At 52.2% G+C, this 25158-nt stretch overlaps 1 protein-coding gene across 2 annotated transcripts in view; it reads right to left on the reverse strand.

Annotated features, from left to right (window-relative positions):
• The window catches only part of LOC144806730 (uncharacterized), a 66082-nt gene that overhangs the window by 31869 nt on the left and 9055 nt on the right, over nucleotides 1-25158 (reverse strand). The window contains exon 1 of one of the 2 annotated variants that reach the window (XM_078672997.1): nucleotides 18134-18315. The exons of the other annotated variant lie outside the window; for it this stretch is intronic. The gene's annotated coding sequence lies outside the window, so the exon portion shown is untranslated. Of the gene's footprint in view, nucleotides 1-18133; nucleotides 18316-25158 lie in introns of those variants that run through there. 2 annotated transcript variants of the gene reach the window in all.

Raw genomic sequence — 25158 nt, forward strand, 5'->3', positions numbered from 1 at the left:
CGCTATGGCAATGGAGGTTAAGTTCCTTAGTTGAGATGTAAGGGGATTGGGTACAAAAGGTAACAGAGTACTCAGGTTTCTTAAGCGACACCACGTCTGAGTGGCCTGCTTGCAAGAAACCCACCTGGATGACGTGGGAGCCAGTAGGTTGACAAAAAAAACAAGCATTAAAAATGCAATAGGTCTCGCCTTTAATTAAGTTAAAGCCATTTGCTATGCAATACGATACCATTAGCAAATTAAATGGCTTTCGCTTAATAAAAGGTGAGACCTATTGCATTTTCAATGCTTGTTTGAGCAGTCTGCGGGGCGATTTTACGGCTGAAGCAGGGGTGACACCACTCGTGCACACCTGCTGACACTAGTGCGTGACCGTCACCCGTTAGTTAGTCAGACTTTACTCAGTAACACTACGGAACTTCACTCAAGCACCCTTCACTGCGAGAGGAGTAAATTCTATAATCTCATAATAAAACGTGATTACCTAAAGCTGGGCAAGCAGCAGAAACTAGGGGAGAACTGACTGATTAGAACCACACAACGAAAGTAGAAATAATCTTTAACTAAATAGTGAAAGGAAGGCTTGATGCCTTTCTACAAACAAGGCAGCGCTGGGAGGGGGGCTGGACACGAAGGAAGGAGAAATGCGAGTCACGGCCGGAGGCCGGCCGTGAAAACAATGCAGCAAGCCTTTGATGCCGCAGGGGGTGGAGCGGCAAACTGAAAGCACGGCCGGCCTCTTCACCTGTCCCCAAAATGACTTTGCAACCAGATAGATGTGCTGTATTTCAGTAAATGTGACGTTGTTGAACTGCTTGCAAACGGAATGTTGTCAGTATTACGAAGTGATGGTTCTAATGCGGGTGTGAACTAATGATAAGTGAGTGAAGGTGACATTTTCAGCATGCCTTAATCATTATGTGATGGTGTACATCTAAACATGCTCTGAGATTAATTAATACTGCAATGCTGGCCTGACACTGAAGATTTCGAAGTACAAATCTGAACGAGCATTCAAGAGGAATGAGTGATTTACTTAGTGAAGGGGACAATGCAGCGTCCACTTCTGATTAATACATGAGGATCTGAAAATGCATCAAAGGGTTATAGCTAAACATGATTAATGGTAATAAATTCCTTACATATGATGGGCATTCTTGAAATAGTGGTGCCCACATCTGTATAATGCTTGCACTGATGTAGCAGCAAGAATGATGACAATGTAGGCATTCTTAAAAGAACGGTACCTTTCCTTGTTGTACTGCAAACACTGGCATGAAATAGGTAGTTTTTAACATTTTATAATACTGTTATTACTATTAGTGTGACCTGCACTTGCTCATTACCATTCCTACACGCCCTACATCAGTCAACCATCAGTACACTCAGTCGTTTACCCTGTAATATCTCTATAAAGTTCTCATCTGCTAATCCACACAATCACATATTCCTTCATTCTTGTACTCACTTAGCCATCCAGCTCACTCTGACTCATTAAAACATTCGCCTACTCCCCCATTCGCACAGTCACATGCACAAAATTGTCGGTCACTGAACATTCACTTTCAGTTTGAAAGAGCCAAGCCTATTGGTTGCATGGTAGCTTATTTAGTTTTGGCACTATGGATAAAGTATTGCTTTGATATTGTAAGTAAGGTGCAGATGCATCATTAAGCTTAGCCGTTTCTGTTTCTACAAAATAATGCATCCTTTGAAGTTTGTTGTGCGATTGGTGTAGTACTTATTGGTGTTCGCATGGCCCTGTTTTTCATATCTAAGTCTTTTAAAGTGCTAATGGTTATTTGTTTTCCTTATGAGACCCAAGTGAGACTTTAAATTTTTAATGCACCATCTAGTCATGAGAAAATACACCAGTATGCTTATAAAATTAGGTGTGCTCCAGTGTTCTGGTAGACCGAGTACTCAGTCAGTAAAAAGAAAAGTAAAATGATTGCCAGCAAACACATTCCTCTCATTTCACAGACCAACCAATATGTGTAAACTCTGACACGAAGGAAGGAGAAATGCGAGTCACGGCCGGAGGCCGGCCGTGAAAACAATGCAGCAAGCCTTTGATGCCGCAGGGGGTGGAGCGGCAAACTGAAAGCACGGCCGGCCGGCAGTGAAAGCCTTTGATGCCGCAGGGGGTGGAGCGGCACCAAGCTGGGCAACAGATGGCTGACGATTTGATGCTGTGCACGAGCATTTGATGGTCAATGCGCTTGCGCATTGACCTAAAAGCGCACGGGAACAGCATCAAATTGCCAGTTAGTTAAAGTCTGTTTAAGCCCCTATAGTCTCGCTCCGCTCAATGCGCATGCGCATTGACAGGTCGCGAGACCTAAAAATGATGAAGAGGCCAGATATTTCACTCATCCTATTTTACTTTTGCAAGGGGTGTATTGATATGGGTGGCTTCTGGGACGCCGTTTGTCTGCAGTACATGAAAGCCGACGTGAACAGCCGCTATGTCCTACTCAGGGTGATACTTGACAGACGGGATATCACTATCCTAAATATCTATGCCCCAAACATAGGCGATCCGGGCTTTTATCAGTCCATACAAGACATACTGGCCCTGGATCTGGACGCTCCTCTTCTCTGGATGGGGGATTTTAATTGAGTGTTGGATTCAAACTTGAACAGGCACCCTCCTAGACAGGGAAATAAGCCGGAGATGGCCACGAGGCATCGGGAGGTAATGGAGGACTTGGGAATAACGGACATATGGAGCGATTGGCATCGAACGCAGAAATTGTATACCTGCTCATAACACACACAGCAGGTTGGACAGGGTCTTGGTGTCAGGGATGGAGGCCTTCCTAACATGGAGGTGACCCATCTGGCTCGATTGCTGTCTGATCAGGATAATGACATTTATAAAGCGCACTGTTAGACCCGTCTGCTTCTGAGAGTCCCCTCACCACTATGATTTCTTTTGTTCCCCTGTACCTCCCAAAATGTGTCGCTTTTTATTTGTCTACCAGGACTTTTTATGTTTTGTCTCATGGGGTTAGATGTTCCTTGATGCCCAGTTGCTCACAAGGTTTGTGGCACCTATTTACAAGGCGCCTGGCCCAAACCAGTGGCATTACAAACTGGGGTTGTCAACCTGTATAAATGAACCTAAAATGGTGGACACACTTTTTCCTCATGTGAAGTGACTCCCATTGGAGCCTTCATGAACCCTGGCCTTTTGAGGTTTTGGCGCCCTTTGTTTGGCGCGCATTTCTGACAGGAATTCCTTTATTTTCCTCAGGTACACAAAATGGCTGCTCTAGAACCCCAGTACGGTGGCTGTGAGTGTCCTAAATACCCCTCAAGAGTGCCTTGTCATTGTCACAGCCAGAGAAGGTTCTAGAACCTTCTGGCTCGTGCCAGTACCCCAGGGCACTGGCTATATAAGGCCCAGTCCCTGGCGGCCATTTTAGTTCAGACTAGAGAAGAGGAGATTAAGAGATTCCAGACTTGACACCAGATTGACACCTGCCCTGTTGACCCCTGAGGTGGCTGGTAGTGCAGGCAGTAGAGCAGCAAAGGGTTGCCGGCGTTGTGTCTGACTGGCGTTCCAGTCAGCTACGTGAGAAGTGATCTAGCGCCTACAGCGCCTGCCCAGCGAGTACCTCATTGCCCCCAAAGACTGTGGCCAGATTCGTGTGCCTCCCCGCCCCCCGGTGGTGAACTGTGATCGATTTATCGAGGCGAGAGCAAGTTCGCCGTGACCGCGATCGTCAGCTGTGCCCCCTTCGCGACAGGTGCCTCTAGAGGGGAGCTCGGACGTCTCCGAGCCCCACCAGCGTAGAGCGCTTCCTGCGCAGATTGAAGGTGAGGTGGTGCGCCGGGGCGGGGAAAGGCTGGCCTTCGTTGGGCGGGACTAGCATCTCTGCCACTCCCCAGTGACCCGGGAGCTGTAGCTGTGGGCGGGAACCACCCTGTATGCGGAAGTCGGAGGGAGGTCCGTGGAGCCCCTGAGAGCCCCGTCGCTAACGAGAGAAGTGCTGTGCCCGACTGAATCGTATTTTGATTGCAGCCGATGTGAGGTGGGCCCGTTTCTTCATAGTGAATGCAGCGTTGTGAAGGAACTGTGAACCGGCATTCATTTGACTGTGCGCGAAGGTTGTGTGACCTCTCCGGCAGCCCGTTCGTCAGTCTAAAGACTTTGAACTGGTGCCGCCTGTGCTCAAGTGGTGCTAAAGCCCGTAGGCGCGCATAGACTTCACCGGCAAAGCAGAGATCCTATCCCGGTGACCGCCGAGTGCAAATGATGTATTTACTGTGTTTCCTTGCCTTTTAGATATACGCGCATATGCCCTGAGTGATTATTAAAGAGTCCCAAACCTTATTTTGTGCTCAGAGAAGCCGTATACCCGGTCATTGAAAACAGCATAAACTGTAAGAGTTATCTTTCCCATTTGAAGCGTATTGCACATGTAATGATTCTAAAGTATTTAATTGGTGGCAGCGATACCAGAAGAAACATGTGGTTGTTTATTTAAATGAACCAATATTTATTCTGATATTTATTCTGATATTTATTGTGATACTCATCCCTGAAGTTATTCTATTTATTAATACTATTTATTACCAGAACTGTATGACCAAAAGAAATGTATATGTGCTTTCCCAGTCAACCCTATTTACAACAAAGAACTTTTATATAAAGGAATCATATTTTTCTACAGCAGTGGTGTGGTGTCCTTCTTTTTGGTGTGGATGAACAAGGAGTTATTATTGGGTCAGAGCCGGCTTAACACTACAGCCTTCACTTGCCTTGTCACTTGAGCCAAGCTACCCCCTTTGTGCTGGGCTTGGCCATCGCAGGTCCAACATAAAATTGGTGCTCAGCGGGTGGGATTGCGAGCCGTGCTTGTTTTGAACCCCATAATAATTCAGTGTGCACCACAGGTACACACCCGGAGTTTTCTCCTAGCGGCCCTCCAATTCAACGTTTTGTTTTTTCCAAATTCTTTCCTGGAGGTGGGTGGAAGTGACCCTCAAAGTTCTTATCCTGGTCACCTACTTCGGGGTGGTTGTCCACACTTTTCACTGACAAGATGGAATTCGAAATGTCAGAGCTGGAGACCTATACTGTGGCACAGCTCAAGGATTTCTGTCAGGAGAGGGGAGTGTTTGTCAGGCGAGGGGCCAAAAGAGAGGAGCTCCGTACTAGTCTGCGAGCATGGGTGGAAGCACACACGGAGGGAACGGTGGAGGAGTGGAGGAGGAGGAATCGGACAGAGGTACTGTCATTGATAGGACTGCGGAATGTCCCCCGGGGGTGGGTGAGATGTCAATCAGCCCCAAGGCAACCTCACGGGAGGGCAGCAGTGTGTCATCGAGAGGGTTGTCAGAAACCGAGTTAGCTGAAAGGAGGGAGGAAAGACTGTTAAGGTGGGAAATAGCAAAAATGGAGTTGGAAGAAAGGAGGGAGGGGAGGAGGTTGGAACAGGAGTCCAAGCTGGAGATGGAAAGGAAAAGGATGGAACACGAGTTCAAGCTACGAGAACTCGAATTCCAGGCCCCTAACATCACTCCGAAGGGTGTCGAGTCAAAGGAATTTGCCAGGGAGCCCAGGCCCCATTTACCCAAGGACGTAGTCGCCAGTTATACCGCTGGAGACGACATAGCCAAGTGGCTGGCAGCCTATGAGGTCTCCTTAAGAGCCCATGGGATCCATGAGAAGCATTGGGGTGGTGGATTATACCGGTACATGCCTCCGACAGGTAGGGATGCCCTATTGGCCGTAGACCGGGAGGAACAGGTTAATTACCCCGCCATGAAAGTGGCGCTCATCAGGAAGTTTGGGTTGACCCCCGAGAAATACCGGCAAAGGTTTAGGGGCAGCCACAAGCTGAGCTCACAGAATTGGGTTGACTTCCTGGATTTTGCTAAGAAAGCCCTGGATGGGTGGGTACAAGGTAATGAGGTGGAGGACTATCGAGAGTTGTACGACCTGATACTCAAGGAACATCTACTCGAGAAATGTCTTCCCGAGCTGAGGCAACACCTGGTAGACAGCAAACTTACTTGCCCCCGTAAGCTTGCTGAGGAGGCGGACATTTGGGCAAGTACCCGAGTGTCCACGAAGGGGACGGGAGGAGATTCTCAGAAGTCCGGACAGGGCGCTCCCCAGAAGAAAGAGGGGGGAGATAACAAGAAGCAGGAGTTCTCCAAAGGCCCCCAAAATACCTTTAAGGGGAAAAGTTTCTTCTCCACTTCTAAGGCTAACCCGCAGAAGAACCCTAATCCTGGCCAGAGTCAGCAGCCAAGGGTTATCCATTGCTATGAGTGCGGTGGTATTGGACATTATAAGGGAGACGTGAAATGCCCAAAGAGACCACCCCTCCCACTGGAGGAAAGGCCCCGGGAGTCGCTAGTGTAGCGCTCGGGGAAGAGATGCCCTTAATTAAGGGGGGGGAGTGGGCGGGTGTCACCTTAGTGTCCCTGGGTGATCGGGAGGTGGTTCCAAAGATCCAGGTGCCCTCAAATACTACCAAGTATGGGCAATGGGTCACCATCAATGGCCATAGAGGGGAAGCTCTGAGAGATACAGGAGCCAGTATGACTATGGTAAGGAGTCATCTGATGTCCTCAGAGCAGGTGATTCCAGGCGTACTTCATCCAGCCGCGATGGCTGACGGCAGAATGGGCCACTATCCTGTGGCCGAGGTTCCCTTTGAGTGGGCAGGGGTTGCAGGTTCACTTCGAGTTGCCGTAAGCCCCGCCGTGCCAGTCGATTGTCTGCTGGGCAATGATATGGAGCACAATGCTTGGAAGGAGGTGGAATACCGGACTCATACTGAGATGCTGGGTACACCTGATTGGGCCTGTGTGAGTACCAGGTCTGCGGCTGCTCGGGAGGAGAAGTCGCGTGGGTTGGAGCCTGGAACAATGGCCCACCCAGCTGCTGATGAGGGAACATTTCGAGGACAGGAGGAGCCTGCCTCGATGTCCCTGCCCCGTGAGACGGATAGGCCACCTGTGGAGGTGGACCCGGAGTCCGCGGAGGAGGACACGGTTCCGTTGGAGGACTTGCCTATCCCCGCTGAGTGGCGAGTGGAAGGAGGACCATCCAGGGAGGAACTGAGCAAGGGACAAAGGGAATGTCCCACCCTTGAGGGTCTGAGGCAACAGGCTGAAGCCCAGGCAGCAGGTAACGAGTCTGGGAACTATCGTGTTTACTGGGAGGATGGTCTCCTCTACAGTGAACCCAGGGCGCCAGTGCACGGATTGTCACAGGCCCTGGTAGTCCCACAGTGTTACCGAGCCTTCCTATTAGAGTTGGCTCATGAGATTCCCTTGGCAGGACACTTGGGTCAGGACAAGACCTTTGCCCGGCTTGTCCCCCACTTTTATTGGCCTCGAATGAGGGTGGCGTTCGACACATACTGTCGGTCGTGCGTGTCATGCCAAGCCAGTGGGAAAACAGGGACGAAGCTGAAGGCTCCCCTGGAACCACTTCCCGTCGTTGGCACCCCCTTTGAAAGGGTGGGCATCGACATTGCTGGGCCCCTAGATCCACCTACATCATCCGGTCACAGGTTTATCCTTGTCCTGGTGGATCACGCCACAAGGTATCCAGAGGCAATTCCTCTGAGAACCATTACTGCACCAGTAGTGGCCAAGGCCCTGATGGGGATCTTTACCCGAGTGGGATTCCCCAAGGAAGTTGTGTCTGACAGGGGGACCAACTTCCTGTCAGCATATAGGCGGGCCATGTGGAAGGAGTGTGGAGTGACTTACAGGTTCACCACTCCTTATCACCCACAGACCAATGGTCTTGTGGAAAGGTTCAACCAAACCTTGAAGGGTATGATCAGAAGTCTACCCGAAAGCCTGCGGAGGAAATGGGACGTCCTCCTACCCTGTTTGCTCTTTTCCTACAGGGAAGTGCCGCAAAAGGGAGTGGGCTTCAGCCCCTTCGAGCTTTTGTACGGGCACCCTGTACGTGGACCTCTCAGCCTGGTGAGGGACTCCTGGGAAAAGTCTCCCCGGAAAGTTCCCCAGGATGTGGTGAGCTACATGCTGGCCTTCCGAAGCCAAATGGCTAAGTTGTGGAAGCAAGCTTCTGACAACTTGGAAGCCAGTCAGGCAGTCATGAAAACGTGGTATGACCACAATGCTCACCCAGTGGAGTTGGAGCCTGGCCAGAAGGTGTGGGTGATGGAGCCTGGAGAGCTGAGTGCCCTCCAGGACCGTTGGACAGGCCCCTATGAGGTATTGGAGAAGAAGGGCAAGTCTACCTATCTGGTCGACGTAAAGACCCCTCGACATCCGCATCGGGTGTTACATGCCAATCGCCTCAACCCCCACTACGAGAGGCCCGAAGTCATGTTGGTTATGGTGACTGACGGATCGGAGGAAGAGGACACGGAGCCTCTCCCCGACCTTTTTGCGTCTCAAGAAAAGGATGGGTCAGTGGAGGGAGTGAAACTCTCGCCAACCCTGACTCCTGAGCAGCAGGAGGAATGTCGCCAGGTCTTGGGGTCATTCGCTCCTCTGTTCTCCCTTGTCCCGGGTAAGACCCACCTGTGTACCCATGACGTGGACACAGGGGACAGCCCACCTGTAAAGTCAAAGTCTTACCGGCTGTCTGACAAGGTGAAGGCCAGTATCCAAAGCGAAGTAGCTAAGATGCTGGAGCTAGGAGTCATCGAACCTTCAAGTAGCCCTTGGTCTAGCCCAGTGGTGTTAGTTCCTAAAGCTGCCCCACCTGGCACCACACCAGAATTGAGATTCTGTGTGGACTACCGAGGACTAAATTCGGTAACCAAAACGGATGCTCATCCGATCCCTCGGACGGATGAATTGATTGACCGGTTGGGAGCTGCCCAATATCTCAGTACCATTGACCTCACTGCAGGGTACTGGCAGATTCCCATGTCTAATGGAGCCAAGGAAAGGTCAGCCTTCTCCACACCTGATGGACACTACCAGTTTTGCGTCATGCCCTTTGGGCTCAAGAACGCTCCTGCCACTTTTCAGCGGCTGGTGAACACGATCCTCACCGGGATGGAGTCATTCTCTGCTGCTTACTTGGATGACATAGCTGTCTTCAGTAGCAGCTGGGAGGATCACTTGCAGCACTTGCAAGCCGTTCCCCAGGCCCTGGAACGGGCTGGCTTGACGATCAAGGCCAGCAAATGTCAGATTGGACAGGGGTCGGTAGTGTACTTAGGACACTTGGTGGGCCGGGGAACGGTGCAGCCCCTTCAGGCGACGATTGAGGCAATCATGGCCTGGAAACCCCCCCAAGACCCAGACTGAGGTCTGAGCCTTCCTGGGCCTCACAGGTTACTACAAACGATTCGTGAAGGGGTATGGCACTATCGTGGCACCCCTTACAGAACTCACGGCCAAAAAGCAACCCAGGAGAGTCATTTGGACGGAGGCTTGCCAGCGAGCCTTCGACACTCTGAAACAAGCATTGTGTAAAGCTCCAGTCCTGAAGGCTCCAGATTTTTCAAAAGAGTTCATTGTCCAGACAGATGCATCCGACATTGGCATTGGGGCGGTGCTATCGCAACTCAATGAAGAGGGTCTGGATCAACCCGTGGTCTTTCTGTCACGGAGACTGCTTCCCCGGGGACAGAGGTGGTGTACCATCGAGCGAGAAGCCTTTGCGGTGGTCTGGGCACTGAAGAAGCTGCGACCATATTTGTTTGGTTCACACTTCCTTGTTCAGACAGACCACCGACCCCTTCGTTGGCTCATGCAAATGAAGGGGGAAAATCCCAAACTGTTGAGGTGGTCTATCTCCCTACAGGGAATGGACTTTCGGGTGGAACACCGGCCCGGAGTTGACCACGCCAATGCAGACGGTCTCTCCAGGTATTTCCGCCTTAGTGTTGAGGACTCCCAAGGGGTTGGGTAGCTCTCCCCACTTTCAGCTGGGGGGGACGCGTGTTAGACCCGTCTGCTTCTGAGAGTCCCCTCACCACTATGATTTCTTTTGTTCCCCTGTACCTCCCAAAATGTGTCGCTTTTTATTTGTCTACCAGGACTTTTTATGTGTTGTCTCATGGGGTTAGATGTTCCTTGATGCCCAGTTGCTCACAAGGTTTGTGGCACCTATTTACAAGGCGCCTGGCCCAAACCTGTGGCATTACAAACTGGGGTTGTCAACCTGTATAAATGAACCTAAAATGGTGGACACCCTTTTTCCTCATGTGAAGTGACTCCCATTGGCGCCTTCATGAACCCTGGCCTTTTGAGGTTTTGGCGCCCTTTGTTTGGCGCGCATTTCTGACAGGAATTCCTTTATTTTCCTCAGGTACACAAAATGGCTGCTCTAGAACCCCAGTACGGTGGCTGTGAGTGTCCTAAATACCCCTCAAGAGTGCCTTGTCATTGTCACAGCCAGAGAAGGTTCTAGAACCTTCTGGCTCGTGCCAGTACCCTAGGGCACTGGCTATATAAGGCCCAGTCCCTGGCGGCCATTTTAGTTCAGACTAGAGAAGAGGAGATTAAGAGATTCCAGACTTGACACCAGATTGACACCTGCCCTGTTGACCCCTGAGGTGGCTGGTAGTGCAGGCAGTAGAGCAGCAAAGGGTTGCCGGCGTTGTGTCTGACTGGCGTTCCAGTCAGCTACGTGAGAAGTGATCTAGCGCCTACAGCGCCTGCCCAGCGAGTACCTCATTGCCCCCAAAGACTGTGGCCAGATTCGTGTGCCTCCCCGCCCCCCGGTGGTGAACTGTGATCGATTTATCGAGGCGAGAGCAAGTTCGCCGTGACCGCGATCGTCAGCTGTGCCCCCTTCGCGACAGGTGCCTCTAGAGGGGAGCTCGGACGTCTCCGAGCCCCACCAGCGTAGAGCGCTTCCTGCGCAGATTGAAGGTGAGGTGGTGTGCCGGGGCGGGGAAAGGCCGGCCTTCGTTGGGCGGGACTAGCGTCTCTGCCACTCCCCAGTGACCCGGGAGCTGTAGCTGTGGGCGGGAACCACCCTGTATGCGGAGGTCGGAGGGAGGTCCGTGGAGCCCCTGAGAGCCCCGTCGCTAACGAGAGAAGTGCTGTGCCCGACTGAATCGTATTTTGATTGCAGCCGATGTGAGGTGGGCCCGTTTCTTCATAGTGAATGCAGCGCTGTGAAGGAACTGTGAACCGGCATTCATTTGACTGTGCGCGAATGTTGTGTGACCTCTCCGGCAGCCCGTTCGTCAGTCTAAAGACTTTGAACTGGTGCCGCCTGTGCTCAAGTGGTGCTAAAGCCCGTAGGCGCGCATAGACTTCACCGGCAAAGCAGAGATCCTATCCCGGTGACCGCCGAGTGCAAATGATGTATTTACTGTGTTTCCTTGCCTTTTAGACATACGCGCATACGCCCTGAGTGATTATTAAAGAGTCCCAAACCTTATTTTGTGCTCAGAGAAGCCGTATACCCGGTCATTGAAAACAGCATAAACTGTAAGAGTTATCTTTCCCATTTGAAGCGTATTGCACATTTAATGATTCTAAAGTATTTAATTGGTGGCAGCGATACCAGAAGAAACATGTGGTTGTTTATTTAAATGAACCAATATTTATTCTGATATTTATTCTGATATTTATTGTGATACTCATCCCTGAAGTTATTCTATTTATTAATACTATTTATTACCAGAACTGTATGACCAAAAGAAATGTATATGTGCTTTCCCAGTCAACCCTATTTACAAAAAAGAACTTTTATATAAAGGAATCGTATTTTTCTACAGCAGTGGTGTGGTGTCCTTCTTTTTGGTGTGGATGTACAAGGAGTTATTATTGGGTCAGAGCCGGCTTAACACTACAGCCTTCACTTGCCTTGTCACTTGAGCCAAGCTACCCCCTTTGTGCTGGGCTTGCCCATCGCAGGTCCAACACGCACAAATACCAAAAATGGTGTCTCGGCTCTAGAACCATGAGCAGAGCCCCAACCAACACCCCTCACTGAAACAACTAGGTTGTAAGATTTTTTCTAAAGCTCATAAGAGAGCTGGTCTTCCTAATTTTTGGTGGCAGCAGATTGCACAGCTTAGAAGTGCCGTGCTGGAAACTCCATCCTCCCCAATGCAAAGTCCAAATTTTTGGCACTATTAGAAATTTTGCATCTGAGGAACAGAGTGATCTGCCTGGCTGGTACCATGCAAAGAGCACCCGCATGAACAGCGGACCCTTTTGTGTCAGAGCTTTGAAGGCCACACAAAGCGCCTTAAATTTGATCCGCTGCATCACTGGAAGCCAATGAAGCTTCCGAATCTCTTCTGAGATGGATTTATGCCGGGGTAGGCACAGCAATAGGCGGGCCGCTGAGTTTTGGACAGCCTGAAGTTCTCAGGCACTGCATCTGGGCATTCAAATAAAGCCCATTGCAATAATCCAACTTAGACTGTATCAGGGAGGTGATGACCAATTTCCTGGTTTCCTCCGGGATATAGGGAAGTACCTTCCTGATTTTTTTTATCAGGAAGTGAGAGGCAGACACGATGGCATTTGTTTGAGGGATAAACATCAGCCTGTTGTCTATCAAAATGCCCAGATTTTTTGTCTTTGCCGTAGGGATGGGCGGGAGGCCCATTTCCACAGGCCACCAGAGATTACTCCAGGAAGGTTGCAAGTTGCCAAAAATCAACACTTCCGTCTTCTCGGAGTTTAAGTTAAGGCAGTGACTTCTCATCCAGATGTTAATGGCGGCCATGCAGTCATAAAACTGCACTGCAGGGGAGCTCTGTTTCTTATGAGCTGCAACCACAATCTGTGAGTCTTCTGCGTACAATGTTAATGAGAAGCCGTAATCCCTGACCAGTGATGCAAGTTCAGTGACAGACATTGAACAACAGTGGGCTCCACAAACTTCCCTGCGGAACTCCACAAGGTAGGACATAAGGTTCCAAATTAAACCCGTCGAGTGACACTGTTGATCTCCTCTCCTGCAAAACAGAGGCCAGCAGGGCCAACGCCATGCCATCCAAACCTAAAGTTTTTAATCGGTGGGTCAGGAGAGTATGATCAACGGTGTCAAATGCGGCGGAGAGGTCGAGTATGATTAATGCCGCAGTACCTCCAAGGTCCATGACTGCTCTAATTTCTTCGGTCACCTTAATGAGTGCTGTCTCTGTACTATGTTCCTTGTGGAAGCCAAACTGAGAGTGGCTCAACAACCCATTGTCATCAATAAATTGGGTCAATTGGATGTTCATAATTTTATCCACTATTGTGGCTGGAAGAGGAAGGCGTGCAATGGGGCGATAGTTTGATATCATAGATGCATCTAAGGAGGGTTTCTTAAGTAGCGGGAGAACAGAGGTCTCCTTCCAAATAGTGGGAAAGCTTCCTGAGGAAAACATCTTGTAGAAGATGTCTGCCAACACGGGACTCACCAGGTCTGCCAGCTCCATCAAAAAAGCTGACGAGCAGGGGTCCAAGGGAAAGCCCGATTTAGAGGCCAAAATATAATGGATCGCTGTCTCAGTTGACACGGGAAAACTCTAAGAATCTGCTCATGCCGGCAGCTGTTACCTGCGTGCTAGGAGCCGGCTGAGCACCCAGGCCGTCTTTAAAATTGCGGACAATATCCAGTACTTTGGTTTTAAAATTGGAAGCCTTGACATCCACAAACTGTTGACTGCCCAGTTTATTCAGAGCCTTGGGGACCGTTAATTTGTTTATGACTGCAAACAGCTCTTTGGAGTATTTTGCGGAGTCAATTTGGGCTTTAAAATATTTGCTTTTCTCTGGGATTACTAATGCCTTATAAGACCTGAGTGAAGTCCTGTAAATCTGTTTGTCGGAATCGTAGTAGTTCAGACGCCAACGCCATTCCAAACGGCGGCACTTCTGTTTCTCTTTACGAAGAAGATCCGAGAACCAGGGTGCAGATGGCGCCGCCCGGTTACCAGAGATATGCTTGATAGGAACCGCTTCACTAATGGCATCAGATAACCAGCTATTGTAGATATTAACTGCAATGTTCACATTGGCCGAACTTAGGGGGATAGAACAAACCAGTTTAGTTCGAAGGGCAGTTTTATCCACTTTACTCCAGGCTCTACAAGGGGCTGCCTGAGGCATGGCTTTATAGTCCTGTTGACCAGCACTTATGGGAAGGGTCTGGTATCTCTCTGTTTTGGGACTCGATTTCCCAACACCCCGGAAGGGGAGCTTGGAAACACGGGAGCTGGATTTCTCGGCAAGAGAAAAGACAGCGTCGCTCTCAGTGCCTCAGCTGGAGGGTCGGCTTCCTTCGGCACTTGCTGTAGCGAGCTGCGTCGGGCAAGTAGATAGTCTAACTGCTCCGCACCACCGTGTGTTTGCTACGGCAAGTGTGGGTATATTTATACCTTGAAGGTGCTGATTTTGACGTACGGTTGGACATCATAACGACATCAGAGAATGGCAGTTCTTTGAAAACTCCATGAGTTCTTGGAAAAATCAATATTCAAACAAGAGGAAGTCCCCGACTGCGGAAGGCGAGCTTTTCCAAGAAATCGTTGTGGCTTTTCGGAACTAGTGGAAGTATCCATGTCTTTATTTGGATTGCATGGGCTATGGTTATGACTTCTATGCCTCTATTAGGGCGAGGTGATTTATACCTATATAAGGGCATGAATTGGGAAAATTACACTAGGGTCCTAAAATGCTATACAACAGTACAGCTGAGGAGGGTACGAATGCTACACCTGCACACAATACTGGTCCCGATTGGACTACTGGCTACTCAGTGAGAGGGCCAATGACTGGGTTACGGATGTCACGATCCTCCCACGCACATTGTCGGATCATAATCCAATGCTGCTTGCCTTTAAACATGCGACTAATTTACATTGCCCATACATATGGCGCTTCCGTGCGCATGCTTTTTTAGATCCGCTGTACAATAATACGGTCAGGGAAGCCATTGAACAATATTTTGCTGTAGACACGAGTACGGTGGACAGTGCATCCACACTGTGGGAAGCTTTCAAAGTGACTATTAGAGGGATTTGTATCAGCAATACAGTGGGCATTCTTGAAGATGTTCGAGGCCAACTAACACAGGCCGAGCACTAACAGGTTTAGAACGGCAATACACAGACAATCCTTGTCCTGAAATCCTAGCCTGTATACACGAACAAAAAAGGAAATACGACTCACTGGCAGAATCGGAGATCCGCTACATTGCACGCAGACATGTGGCGCGAGTCTATGGGGAGGGAGGGCGCCCAGGCAGATTTGGTCACTATAATAAGAATTTGTGAGGACTATCACCACATAACTAAGCTCGCAGACCAGCAGGGAACGGAGCAGTACGCCCCTGATGCGATAGTGGAACAATTCCGCAGATTTTACTGATTTACACACAGCACAGGGGAGTGCGACGGACGCCTATCTATCCGACATCGCCTGTGCATGGCTGTTGGGTGGCCACCGTCAATCTTTGCCAACCCCATAGATGAAGCGGATATAAAAGGCGGTGGTATGCACGATGCCCAACCAAAAGGCGCCGGGCACCGACAGGCTGACGACTGGATTCTATAAAGAATACATCGATCTGCTTACGCCTTATCTGCTTGAAATGTATGCAGAGGCACATGAAACGGGTGTACTGCCACCGTCCCTCCGCCAAGCCCTGATAATTACACTGTTAAAAAAAGAAAAGGCCCCGGACAGGTGCAAATCATATAGGCCGTTGTCTCTGATAAGCTTGGACGCTAAGATACTGGAGAAAATATTAGCTACCAAGCTTCAGCCCCTCATGCCCAACCTGGTTCTCCTGGACCAATCGGGATTTATCCCGGAGCGCTCCACGTCTAATAATTTGAGAACTATCTTTGCCATGTTCCATGTACTGAACCCTGAAATGCCAGCGCCACCACGGTCCTCCTGACGCGGCAAAAGCATTTGACTCCATTGAGTGGAGTGACATGTTCCATGTACTGCGCCGCATGGGATTCCCGCCACTGTTCCTGGGTTGGAAATTACTTTTGTACAGCAGCCCTGTGGCGCTGGTGCGAGTGGGGGGGACTGACAGCGCACCCATTTCAAATATATAGAGGTACCCATCAGGGTTGCCCTCTCTCCTGTTTGTACTGGCATTAGAGCCACTGCCTTGCATCATACGGCAGCGCCACAGAGAATCTGCACTGAATTTCTTACATCGCCCGGTAGGTATATCACTGTACACAGCATGATATGGTGTTATTTTGAAGGGAGCCGGATCGGTATCAGCTGCAGTTGTTAAGGGAATATATTCGGTTTGGACTCTAAGGACTACAAATAAATTGGGAAAAATCGATAGTTATACCACTAACAAGCCCCCGCAACTATGGACTACCCTTTGCTGTGGACTACGTACCCGGTGAAATACTTGGGTGTGTGGATACACCGAGAACCCGAACTGGTGATCAGGGAGAACCATGGCAGAGCATAGGCCGCTCTCAAACAGCAGGTAGATAGATGGAACAAGCTGCCACTCACCCTGGCAGATCGAATAGCGATCATTAAAATGGTTGTGCTACCACGCTTTTTATATTTATTCTGTAACATCCCAATTAAGCTGACCAAAGTTTTTCAGGGACGTCCGCTCTACTCTCACTCGCTTGATATGGGGAGGGGGGGTGGCCAGGGTAAGCTGGACAATACTCACACTGGACTACGCTGGAGGAGGCTTCAGTGCTCCGGACCTCTTTATATATTACTTTTCCGCCCAGGCACAATATGCCTACTACTTGTTTAAACCGAACAATTACACTCCACATGTCGCAATGGAAGAAGGGGATGTACACTCAACCCTGTTATCTGGTGTCATCACACATACAAACAGAGGTACGCCGCGAACTGAAATCAATACGATAGACACGACTATTGCAGCATGGCAATCTTTAGGCAAAATGACTAATAGGCTCCTGGTTTATGCCCAGCGCTGCCCCTTGCACATCATGCGGCCTTATCGGCGACGAGGGAAAAAGGTCCACTAAGGACATTGAGATAAGCGGGCATGGCGACTATGCGAGAGATATACCCAGATGGGCACTTCCTCATGACAGAAGATTTGAGTTACATAACCAATCCCTCACTGTTGTTTAATTTTACCATTCAAAGGCTGCGGCAAGCGATCAAAGCCCACTATACCACGTACCCATCTGAACCATCGGTGCTGGCGGCGCTGCAAACGCTACTGGTTGCACCTACTAGACGTAAACTAGTAACGAATAGCAGTTTAACTCAACCACTACTAGAAATGGAATGGTACCATATCTGCAAGCTGAAAGGTGCCCTCACACCTAACGGTAACTTGTGCATCATACATTTCAAATACATTGACCAAGTCTACCACACACATGTTAAACTACACAGATGTGGCCTTAGAGAAACTAGTAACTGTAAAAGATGCGGACAGCCAGAAGCTGACTTCTTACATTTGGCGTGTGGGTGCAGACGAGTGCTGTTATTCTGGGAAGGGGTACTGCAATACCTACAGGAAAATACTGGGATTGTATTGCAGTGTGTTCCGTCAGTATGTATGCCATGTACCTCACTTAAAGGGTGCGATGGGAAAATGTATGCGCGCTGCGCTGTAATTGGCCAAGCACCAAGTCGCGCTGCACTGGGAAAGTGCGTTGGCTCCTATGACTAAGCATTGGGTGAAGGATATGGTTTATTGTAATGAAAATCTTGTATTATATGTAGAGGTGATACCGGTTGAGCCAAGACCCAGGGATATATGGTAACCTGTACGTCAATACCTACTAAGACTGGCTTCCACTGACACACAGTTTGATTAGCGTCACTACTAATATAATCAAATGATGTGCTGCTGCAGGTTATGTATAATTGGTCACTGCAAATGCTGCCGAGTCAAATACTGGTTATGTTTAAACACTGTTGGGGTAAAACTCCGTCACAAATGGTTGTACAATTGTTCATATTGCGCTGTCTAACGTGGCAGTGAAATTGTAAGTATTGTTTCAAATGCCAATAAAACATTTTTTTTTAAATATATGAGATAAATACTCAGACACAAAAAAAAAAGGATGCAATAGGAACAGAAAATACAAATTAGTATGATAGTCAACAATATTGTTATGTCTTTTAGCAATAAAACCACATTTTAAAAAGCTCCAACCTTCCCATTAAATTTTCACTTCCGAAAAAAAAAAAACGGTGAGCTCCCCCCCCCCTGTCTCTCACGTACCCACGTCAGGTCGGTTGGTGGCGTGGGCCTCGTGCACCTCTCCTCTCTGGGTTAAGCTGGTGACGTCAGCCTTGTGCACTGCTCCTCTCTGGGGTCAGTTGGTGACGTGGGCCTCCTGCACCGCTCCTCTCTGGGGTCAGTTGGGGACGTAGGCCTCGTGCGCCCCTCGTCTCTGGGGTCGGCTGACAGCGTGGGCTTCGTGCGCCCCTCGTCTCTGGGGTCAGCTGGCGGCGTGGGCCTCGTGCACTCCTCGTCTCTGGGGTCAGCTGGCGGCGTGGGCCTCGTGCACTCCTCGTCAGTGGGGTCAGCGGTTCACAGCTGACCTTCGGCGCGTCCGGGTGCTACGCTCCTTCCACGTTCTCGTGACGTGGGCTTGTTCTGGCGTTTCACAGGTCCCTGGGTCGTGACGCAAAGTCCAGGCACGCAGCTGTGAGGGTCAGCGCGCGGGTCATGCGCTCAGTGCGTCCCTCCCATGACCGGTGCCTCATTTTAGTCTGCCCCCTCTCGGTCTTGTGAAGGGCGGCGCCGGCCCGCGGGGCACCTGGCCTCAGCCTCTTGATCAGATCCCTCGGTGCCCTGTTCAGCGGCCTTCATGCCCCCCCCCCCCCCACTGCAGTGTCTTCTGCTGCTCGTGCTGCCCTTCCCCCACCGACCCCCTCCCTGGGAGACACACCGACCGCCCAGGGTCACCGGAGGCGCCGAGATCCATAGCCCAGTCTCTGCTGCAGAGCCCCTCCACCCCTGCTGTAGCCCTGCACTCCCGCGCCCCCCCCTCCCAGGAGCTGGTCTGCGGAGGGGGGAGGACACTGTCCGGTCTGCCGAGGATCACCGCCTGACACGCCGAGCTCCAGGGGCCGCACTATCCCCCCACTGACTGCTCGGCATCCCGAGAAGCCACCCCCTCTCACGGGCGTTGCCCCCACCCCCCGGCCTCCCCCTCCCCATCGGTGCCCCCAGCTCGGATTCACTGCTCTGCTGTGCCCGGCGCGGGGGGCTCCCCTGGCTCCTCCTCTCGTGTCCGCGCTGCTCTCGGTCCTCTCCAGTCTGTACCAGTGCACGCGCTGGGGTCCATCTGAGTCCTTTCACTGTACATTGATCACCGCTCCGCGCCTCACTTCTTCTGATTCCTACAGTCTGTGGGGACTGCAGCTCCTTCCCTTCACGTTTAGTGTTTAGTTTCACCTGCGTTCGTGGTGACTCATGACCTTTCCCTTCTATCACAACATGAGCGCTCTCACAAAACCTAAATAAACTCTGTTGTTGCTGCGTGTCCGGCCACAAACCCCTTCAGGCCGCAGCAGCTCCTCACCGCCCCTGCATTACATGGGAACAAATAAGTGCAGGTACTCAGCAAATTGAGAGAGGGGGCGTGGCAAGGGGCGGAGCTGAGGGCGGGGCATGATTAGATCAAGACACTACTACCATATGTCAAGTAATCATTTTACCCTTCAATCATACATGCCAACATTTCAGGAGAGCAAAGTGGGAGATTTAAAAAAAAAAAAAATCGAGAGAATGAGACTTTGAATCGGGTTCCTGGCATGTACGGGCTTTGGAAGTGGCTGCTGTAAGATCGGACATTTGAAAAGCAAATGCACGTTTTTTTCCTTACCTTTCAGAAGCATGGAGCATAATGGCAGGCAGAGAGGGTGATGCAAGTGTTGCGCACTGGCATGGCAGGTTGTTGCCAGTGCATGCACCTCCACCCCCCACCCCCTGTGGCAGCCCGAGCTGGCACAAAAGGCTCACAACAGAATTAAAAACGCTGTTTGCAATTCCTACCTCCCACAGCTTTCTTCTTTCAGACTCCCAGCCAGTTGCCTGGACTTTCAGTACCTGCACAATTTCACACCTGTGATATATAGTGCAGGGTCTGATCTGACCCTGTCACTCATACTAAACTTGCTACACCTGCCACACTAACAAAAAGTAAATGAGCTGCTGCTGAATGATTCAGCAGCAGCTCGGCACAGGGCTACAGTGGCTCTTTGGCTGAGAGTGTCGTTCACACACCCTCATTCTTAGCAGCACAAGTACAATAGAGCCTGAGTACCGGTACGCTCCTTGGCAAGGAAAAAGTGCCGGTACTCAGGAAGTTACAAATAAAAAGTGCTGGTCCTCAGTACCAGTGAGTACCGGCCCATTTAAAGCACTGCTCACCACCCCTCCCAAGGCCCACTGCTCCCCGGACCCCCCCAACCCCTCACCTCACACTCTGGAGCAGCATCTCACCGCCCCTTCTGTTTAACAATACTTCACCCCTCCCAAGGCCCACTGCCCCCCGGACCCCCCTAACCCCTCACACTCTGTCGCAGCAGCATCTCACCGCCCCTTCTGTTTAACAATACTTCACTCCTCCCAAGGCACACTGCCCCCCGGACCCCCCTAACCCCTCACACTCTGTCGCAGCAGCATCTCACCGCCCCTTCTGTTTAACAATACTTCACCCCTCCCAAGGCACACTGCTCCTAGGACCTCCCCTCACCTCACACTCTGGAGCAGCAGCATCTCACCGCCCCTTCAGTTTAACAATACTTCACTCCTCCCAAGGCACACTGCTCCTAGGACCCCCCTCACCTCACACTCTTGAGCAGCAGCATCTCACCGCCCCTTCAGTTTAACAATACTTCACTCCTCCCAAGGCACACTGCTCCTAGGACCCCCCCTCACCTCACACTCTGGAGCAGCAGCATCTCACCGCCCCTTCTGTTTAACAATACTTCACCCTCCCAAGGCCCACTGCTCCCCGCCCCCCCTCAGCTCACACTCTAGCAGCAGCATCTCACCTCCCCTTCTGTTTAACAATACTTCACTCCTCCCAAGGCCCACTGCTCCCCGGACCCCCCCCTCACCTCACTCTCTGGAGCAGCAGCACCTCTTCTCTTGTGGAAATTTCCCGAAGGAAGAGGGCCAAGCTCCCTGTCGAATTACTCAGATTACATTTATGACTGAGCTGCCCCTCCCTTCTCTTGTCCCCACCCAGTCCTGTCCGGGATCTGACCCAGCGCTGTTATCTGCTGCTCCAGCCCATTCCTGCCTCCCTTCCCTTGTCCCCACCCAGTCCTGTCCGGGGTCTGACCCAGCCCTTCCCTGCCTCCCTTCTCTTCTCCCCACCCAGTCCTGTCCGGGGTCTGACCCAGTGCGGTTATCTGCTGGTCCTGCCCTTCTCTGCCTCCCTTCCCTTGTCCCCACCCTGTCCTGTCCGGGGTCTGACCCAGCGAGGTAATCTGCTGGTCCAGGCCTTCCCTTGTCCCCACCCAGTCCTGTCTGGGGTCTGACCCAGCACTGTTATCTGCTGCTCCAGACCTTCCCTGCCTCCCTTCCCTTGTCCCCACCCAGTCCTGTCTGGTTTCTGACCCAGCACTGTTATCTGCTGCTCCAGCCCTTCCCTTGTCCCCACCAATCCTGTCCAGGGTCTGACCCAGCGCTGTTATCTGCTGCTCCAGCCCTTCCCTGCCTCCCTTCCCTTGTCCCCACCCAGTTCTGTCTGGTTTCTGACCCAGCGCTGTTATCTGCTGCTCCAGCCCTTCCCTGCCTCCCTTCCCTTGTCCCCACCAATCCTGTCCAGGGTCTGACCCAGCGCTGTTATCTGCTGTCCAGCCCTTCCCTGCCTCCCTTCTCTTCTCCCCACCCAGTCTTGTCCGGGTCTGACCCAGCGCTGTTATCTGCTGCTCCGGCCCTTCCCTGCCTCCCTTCCCTTGTCCCCACCCAGTCCTGTCCGGGGTCTGACCCAGCCCTTCCCTGCCTCCCTTCTCTTGTACCCACCCAGTCCTGTCCGGGGTCTGACTCAGCGCTGTTATCCACTGCTCCAGCCCTTCCCTGCCTCCCTTCCCTTGTCCCCTCCCAGTCCGGTCCGGGGTCTGACCCAGCGCGGTTATCTGCTGGTCCAGCACTTCCCTGCCTCCATTCCCTTGTCCCCAGTCCTGTCCGGAGTCTGACCCAGCGCTGCTATCTGCTGGTGCAGCCCTTCCCTTGTCCCCACCCAGTCCTGTCTGGGGTCTGACCGAGCACTGTTTTCTGCTGCTCCAGCCCTTCCCTGCCTCCCTTCCCATGTCCCCACCCTGTCCTGTCCGGGGTCTGACCCCAGCCCTTCCTCGGCTCCATTCCCTTGTCCCCACCCTGTCCTGTCCGGGGTCTGACCCCATCCCTTCCCTGCCTCCCTTCCCTTGTCCCCACCCAGTCCTGTCCGGGGTCTGACCCAGCGCGGTTATCTGCTGCTCCAGCCCTTCCCTGCCTCCCTTCCCTTGTGCCCACCCTGTCCTGTCCGGGGTCTGACCCCAGCCCTTCCCTGCCTCCATTCCCTTGTCCCCACCCTGTCCTGTCCGGGGTCTGACCCCAGCCCTTCCATGCCTCCCTTCTCTTGTCCCCACCCAGTCCTGTCTGGGGTCTGACCCAGCGCTGTTATCTGCTGCTCCAGCCCTTCCCTGCCTCCTTCCCTTGTCCCCACCCTGTCCTGTCCAAGGTCTGACCCCATCCCTTCCCTGCCTCCCTTCTCTTGTCCCCACCCAGTCCTGTCCGGGGTCTGACCCAGCGCTGTTATCTGCTGCTCCAACCCTTCCCTGCCTCCCTTCCCTTGTCCCCAACCACTCCTGTCCAGTGTCTGACCCAGCACTGTTATCTGCTGCTCCAGCCCTTCCCTGCCTCCCTTCTCTTGTCCCCACCCAGTCCTGTCTGGGATCTGACCCAGCGCTGTTTTTCTGCTGGTCCAGCCCTTCCCTGCCTCCATTCCCTTGTCCCCATCCTGTCCTGTCCAGGGTCTGACCCCATCCCTTCCCTGCCTCCCTTCTCTTGTCCCCACCCAGTCCTGTCCGGGGTCAGACCCAGCGCTGTTGTCTGCTGCTCCAGCCCTTCCTTGCCTCCCTTCTGTTGTCGCCACCCAGTCCTATCTGAGGTCTGACCCAGTGCTGTTATCTGTTCCTCCAGCCCTTCCCTGCCTCCCTTCCCTTGTCCCCACCCAGTCCTGTCCGGGGTCTGACCCAGCCCTTCCCTGCCTCCTTTCTCTTGTCCCCACCCAGTCCTGTCCGGGGTCTGACCCAGCGCTGTTATCTGCTGCTCCAGCCCTTCCCTGCCTCCCTTCTCTTGTCCCCGCCCACTCCTGTCCGGGGTATGACCCAGCGCGGTTATCTGCTGCTCCAGCCCTTCCCTGCCTCCCTTCCCTTGTCCCCACCCAGTCCTGTCGAGGGTCTGACCCAGCGCTGTCATCTGCTGCTCCAGCCCTTCCCTGCCTCCCTTCTCTTGTCCCCACCCAGTCCTGTCCGGGGTCTGACCCAGCGCTGTTATCTGCTGCTCCAGTCCTTCCCTGCCTCCCTTCTCTTGTCCCCACCCAGTCCTATCTGGGGTCTGACCAAGCGCTGTTATCTGCTGGTCCAGCCCTTCCCTGCCTCCCTTCCCTTGTCCCCACCAGGTCCTGTCCGGGGTCTGACCCAGCACTGTTATCTGCTTTCCAGCCCTTCCCTGCCTCCCTTCCCTTGTCCCCACCCAGTCCTGTCCGGGGTCTGACCCAGCGCTGTTATCTGCTGCTCCAGCCCTTCCCTGCCTCCATTCCCTTGTCCCCACCCTTTCCTGTCCGGGGTCTGACCCCAGCCCTTCCATGCCTCCCTTCTCTTGTCCCCACCCAGTCCTGTCCGGGGTCTGACCCAGCGCTGTTATCTGCTGCTCCAGCCCTTCCCTGCCTCTTTTCCCTTGTCCCCACCCTGTCCTGTCCAGGGTCTGACCCAAGCCCTTCCTTGCCTCCATTCCCTTGTCCCCAGTCCTGTCCGGGATCTGATCCAGCGCTGTTATCTGCTGGTGCACCCCTTCCCTTGTCCCCACCCAGTCCTGTCTGGGGTCTGACCCAGCACTGTTATCTGCTGGTCCAGCCCTTCCCTGCCTCCATTCCCTTGTCCCCACCCAGTCCTGTCTGGGGTCTGATCCAGCACTGTTATCTGCTGCTCCAGCCTTCCCTGCCTCTCTTCTCTTGTCCCCACCCAGTCCTGTATGGGGTCTGACTCAGCGCTGTTATCTGCTGCTTCAGCCCTTCCCTGCCTCCCTTCCCTTGTCCCCCCCTGTCCTGTCCGGGGTCTGACCCCAGCCCTTCCCCAGTTGTTGTTGGACCGCTGTGGCCCCCTGGACTGTGGGCGGGGCCTTGATTGCTGCTGAGCAAAGCCAAGGGAGAAATCTCCTGGGGTGCTGAGGACCGAACTTCTCCTTGAGGGTACCATGCGGCACATGGGATGCTGTACAATATCACAGTTAATTTACAACACATTTGACACTAAGGGTTTGCTGTTGAGCAAACCCTGCTGTCCTACTGCTGCAGGCCATTTAGGTCAGCCGGGGGGGAGGTGGTGTCAGACAGAGCTGCCTCCTCTTCTTGTTTCTTTCTCCTCCCCCACCACACTCCAGAGAGGATAATATAGTGACTACAGTGCCCAGATTGATGAAGACGGAGAATCCTTTGGTGGCTGATGAACTGAGGTGGTTGACGCAACCCTGGTCTAGAGCACAGGGGCACCTGGTGTACACACAATGGACAAGGACAAAACGGGCTGTTTTGCTAGGGCCAACACAATCACACAGTATACTACCCCTCGACACCCCCGCAAAGAATAACAAGACAAACCAGCACTGGTAATGGGGGGGAAGATGGCGCAACTTGCAAACCATCATGGAAGCCATCCAGGGTTCCAGGAAGCTCCTGGAAAGACAAATTGAGACTGTGTCTATTGATGTGAACATATTGAGAGCCGATTTACCTAAAGTAGCAGATAAAGAATCCAGGGCGGAGGGAGATATAGTGGACTTAAAAAGGAGAGGTAGCAGCATTCAAGCAGCACGTGGCCCAGACGTCCACAGTCACAAGGGCCCCCCGAGTGCCAGGCCAATGTTGCGGAGAGGCGCGCAAGGCACAGCAACATATGAGTCCTAGGGTTCCCTGAACAAGTTGAGGAGTACAGGAAAAAGCAATTCCTGGAGCGATGGATACACACCCAGTGCGTCCGTGGGGCTTATCCGAACTCTTTGCAGTGGACAGGGAACACAGAGCC

The sequence above is a fragment of the Lissotriton helveticus genome, chromosome 1_2 (assembly GCF_964261635.1).
Source record: "Lissotriton helveticus chromosome 1_2, aLisHel1.1, whole genome shotgun sequence".
In the NCBI taxonomy this organism is placed as follows: domain Eukaryota; kingdom Metazoa; phylum Chordata; class Amphibia; order Caudata; family Salamandridae; genus Lissotriton; species Lissotriton helveticus.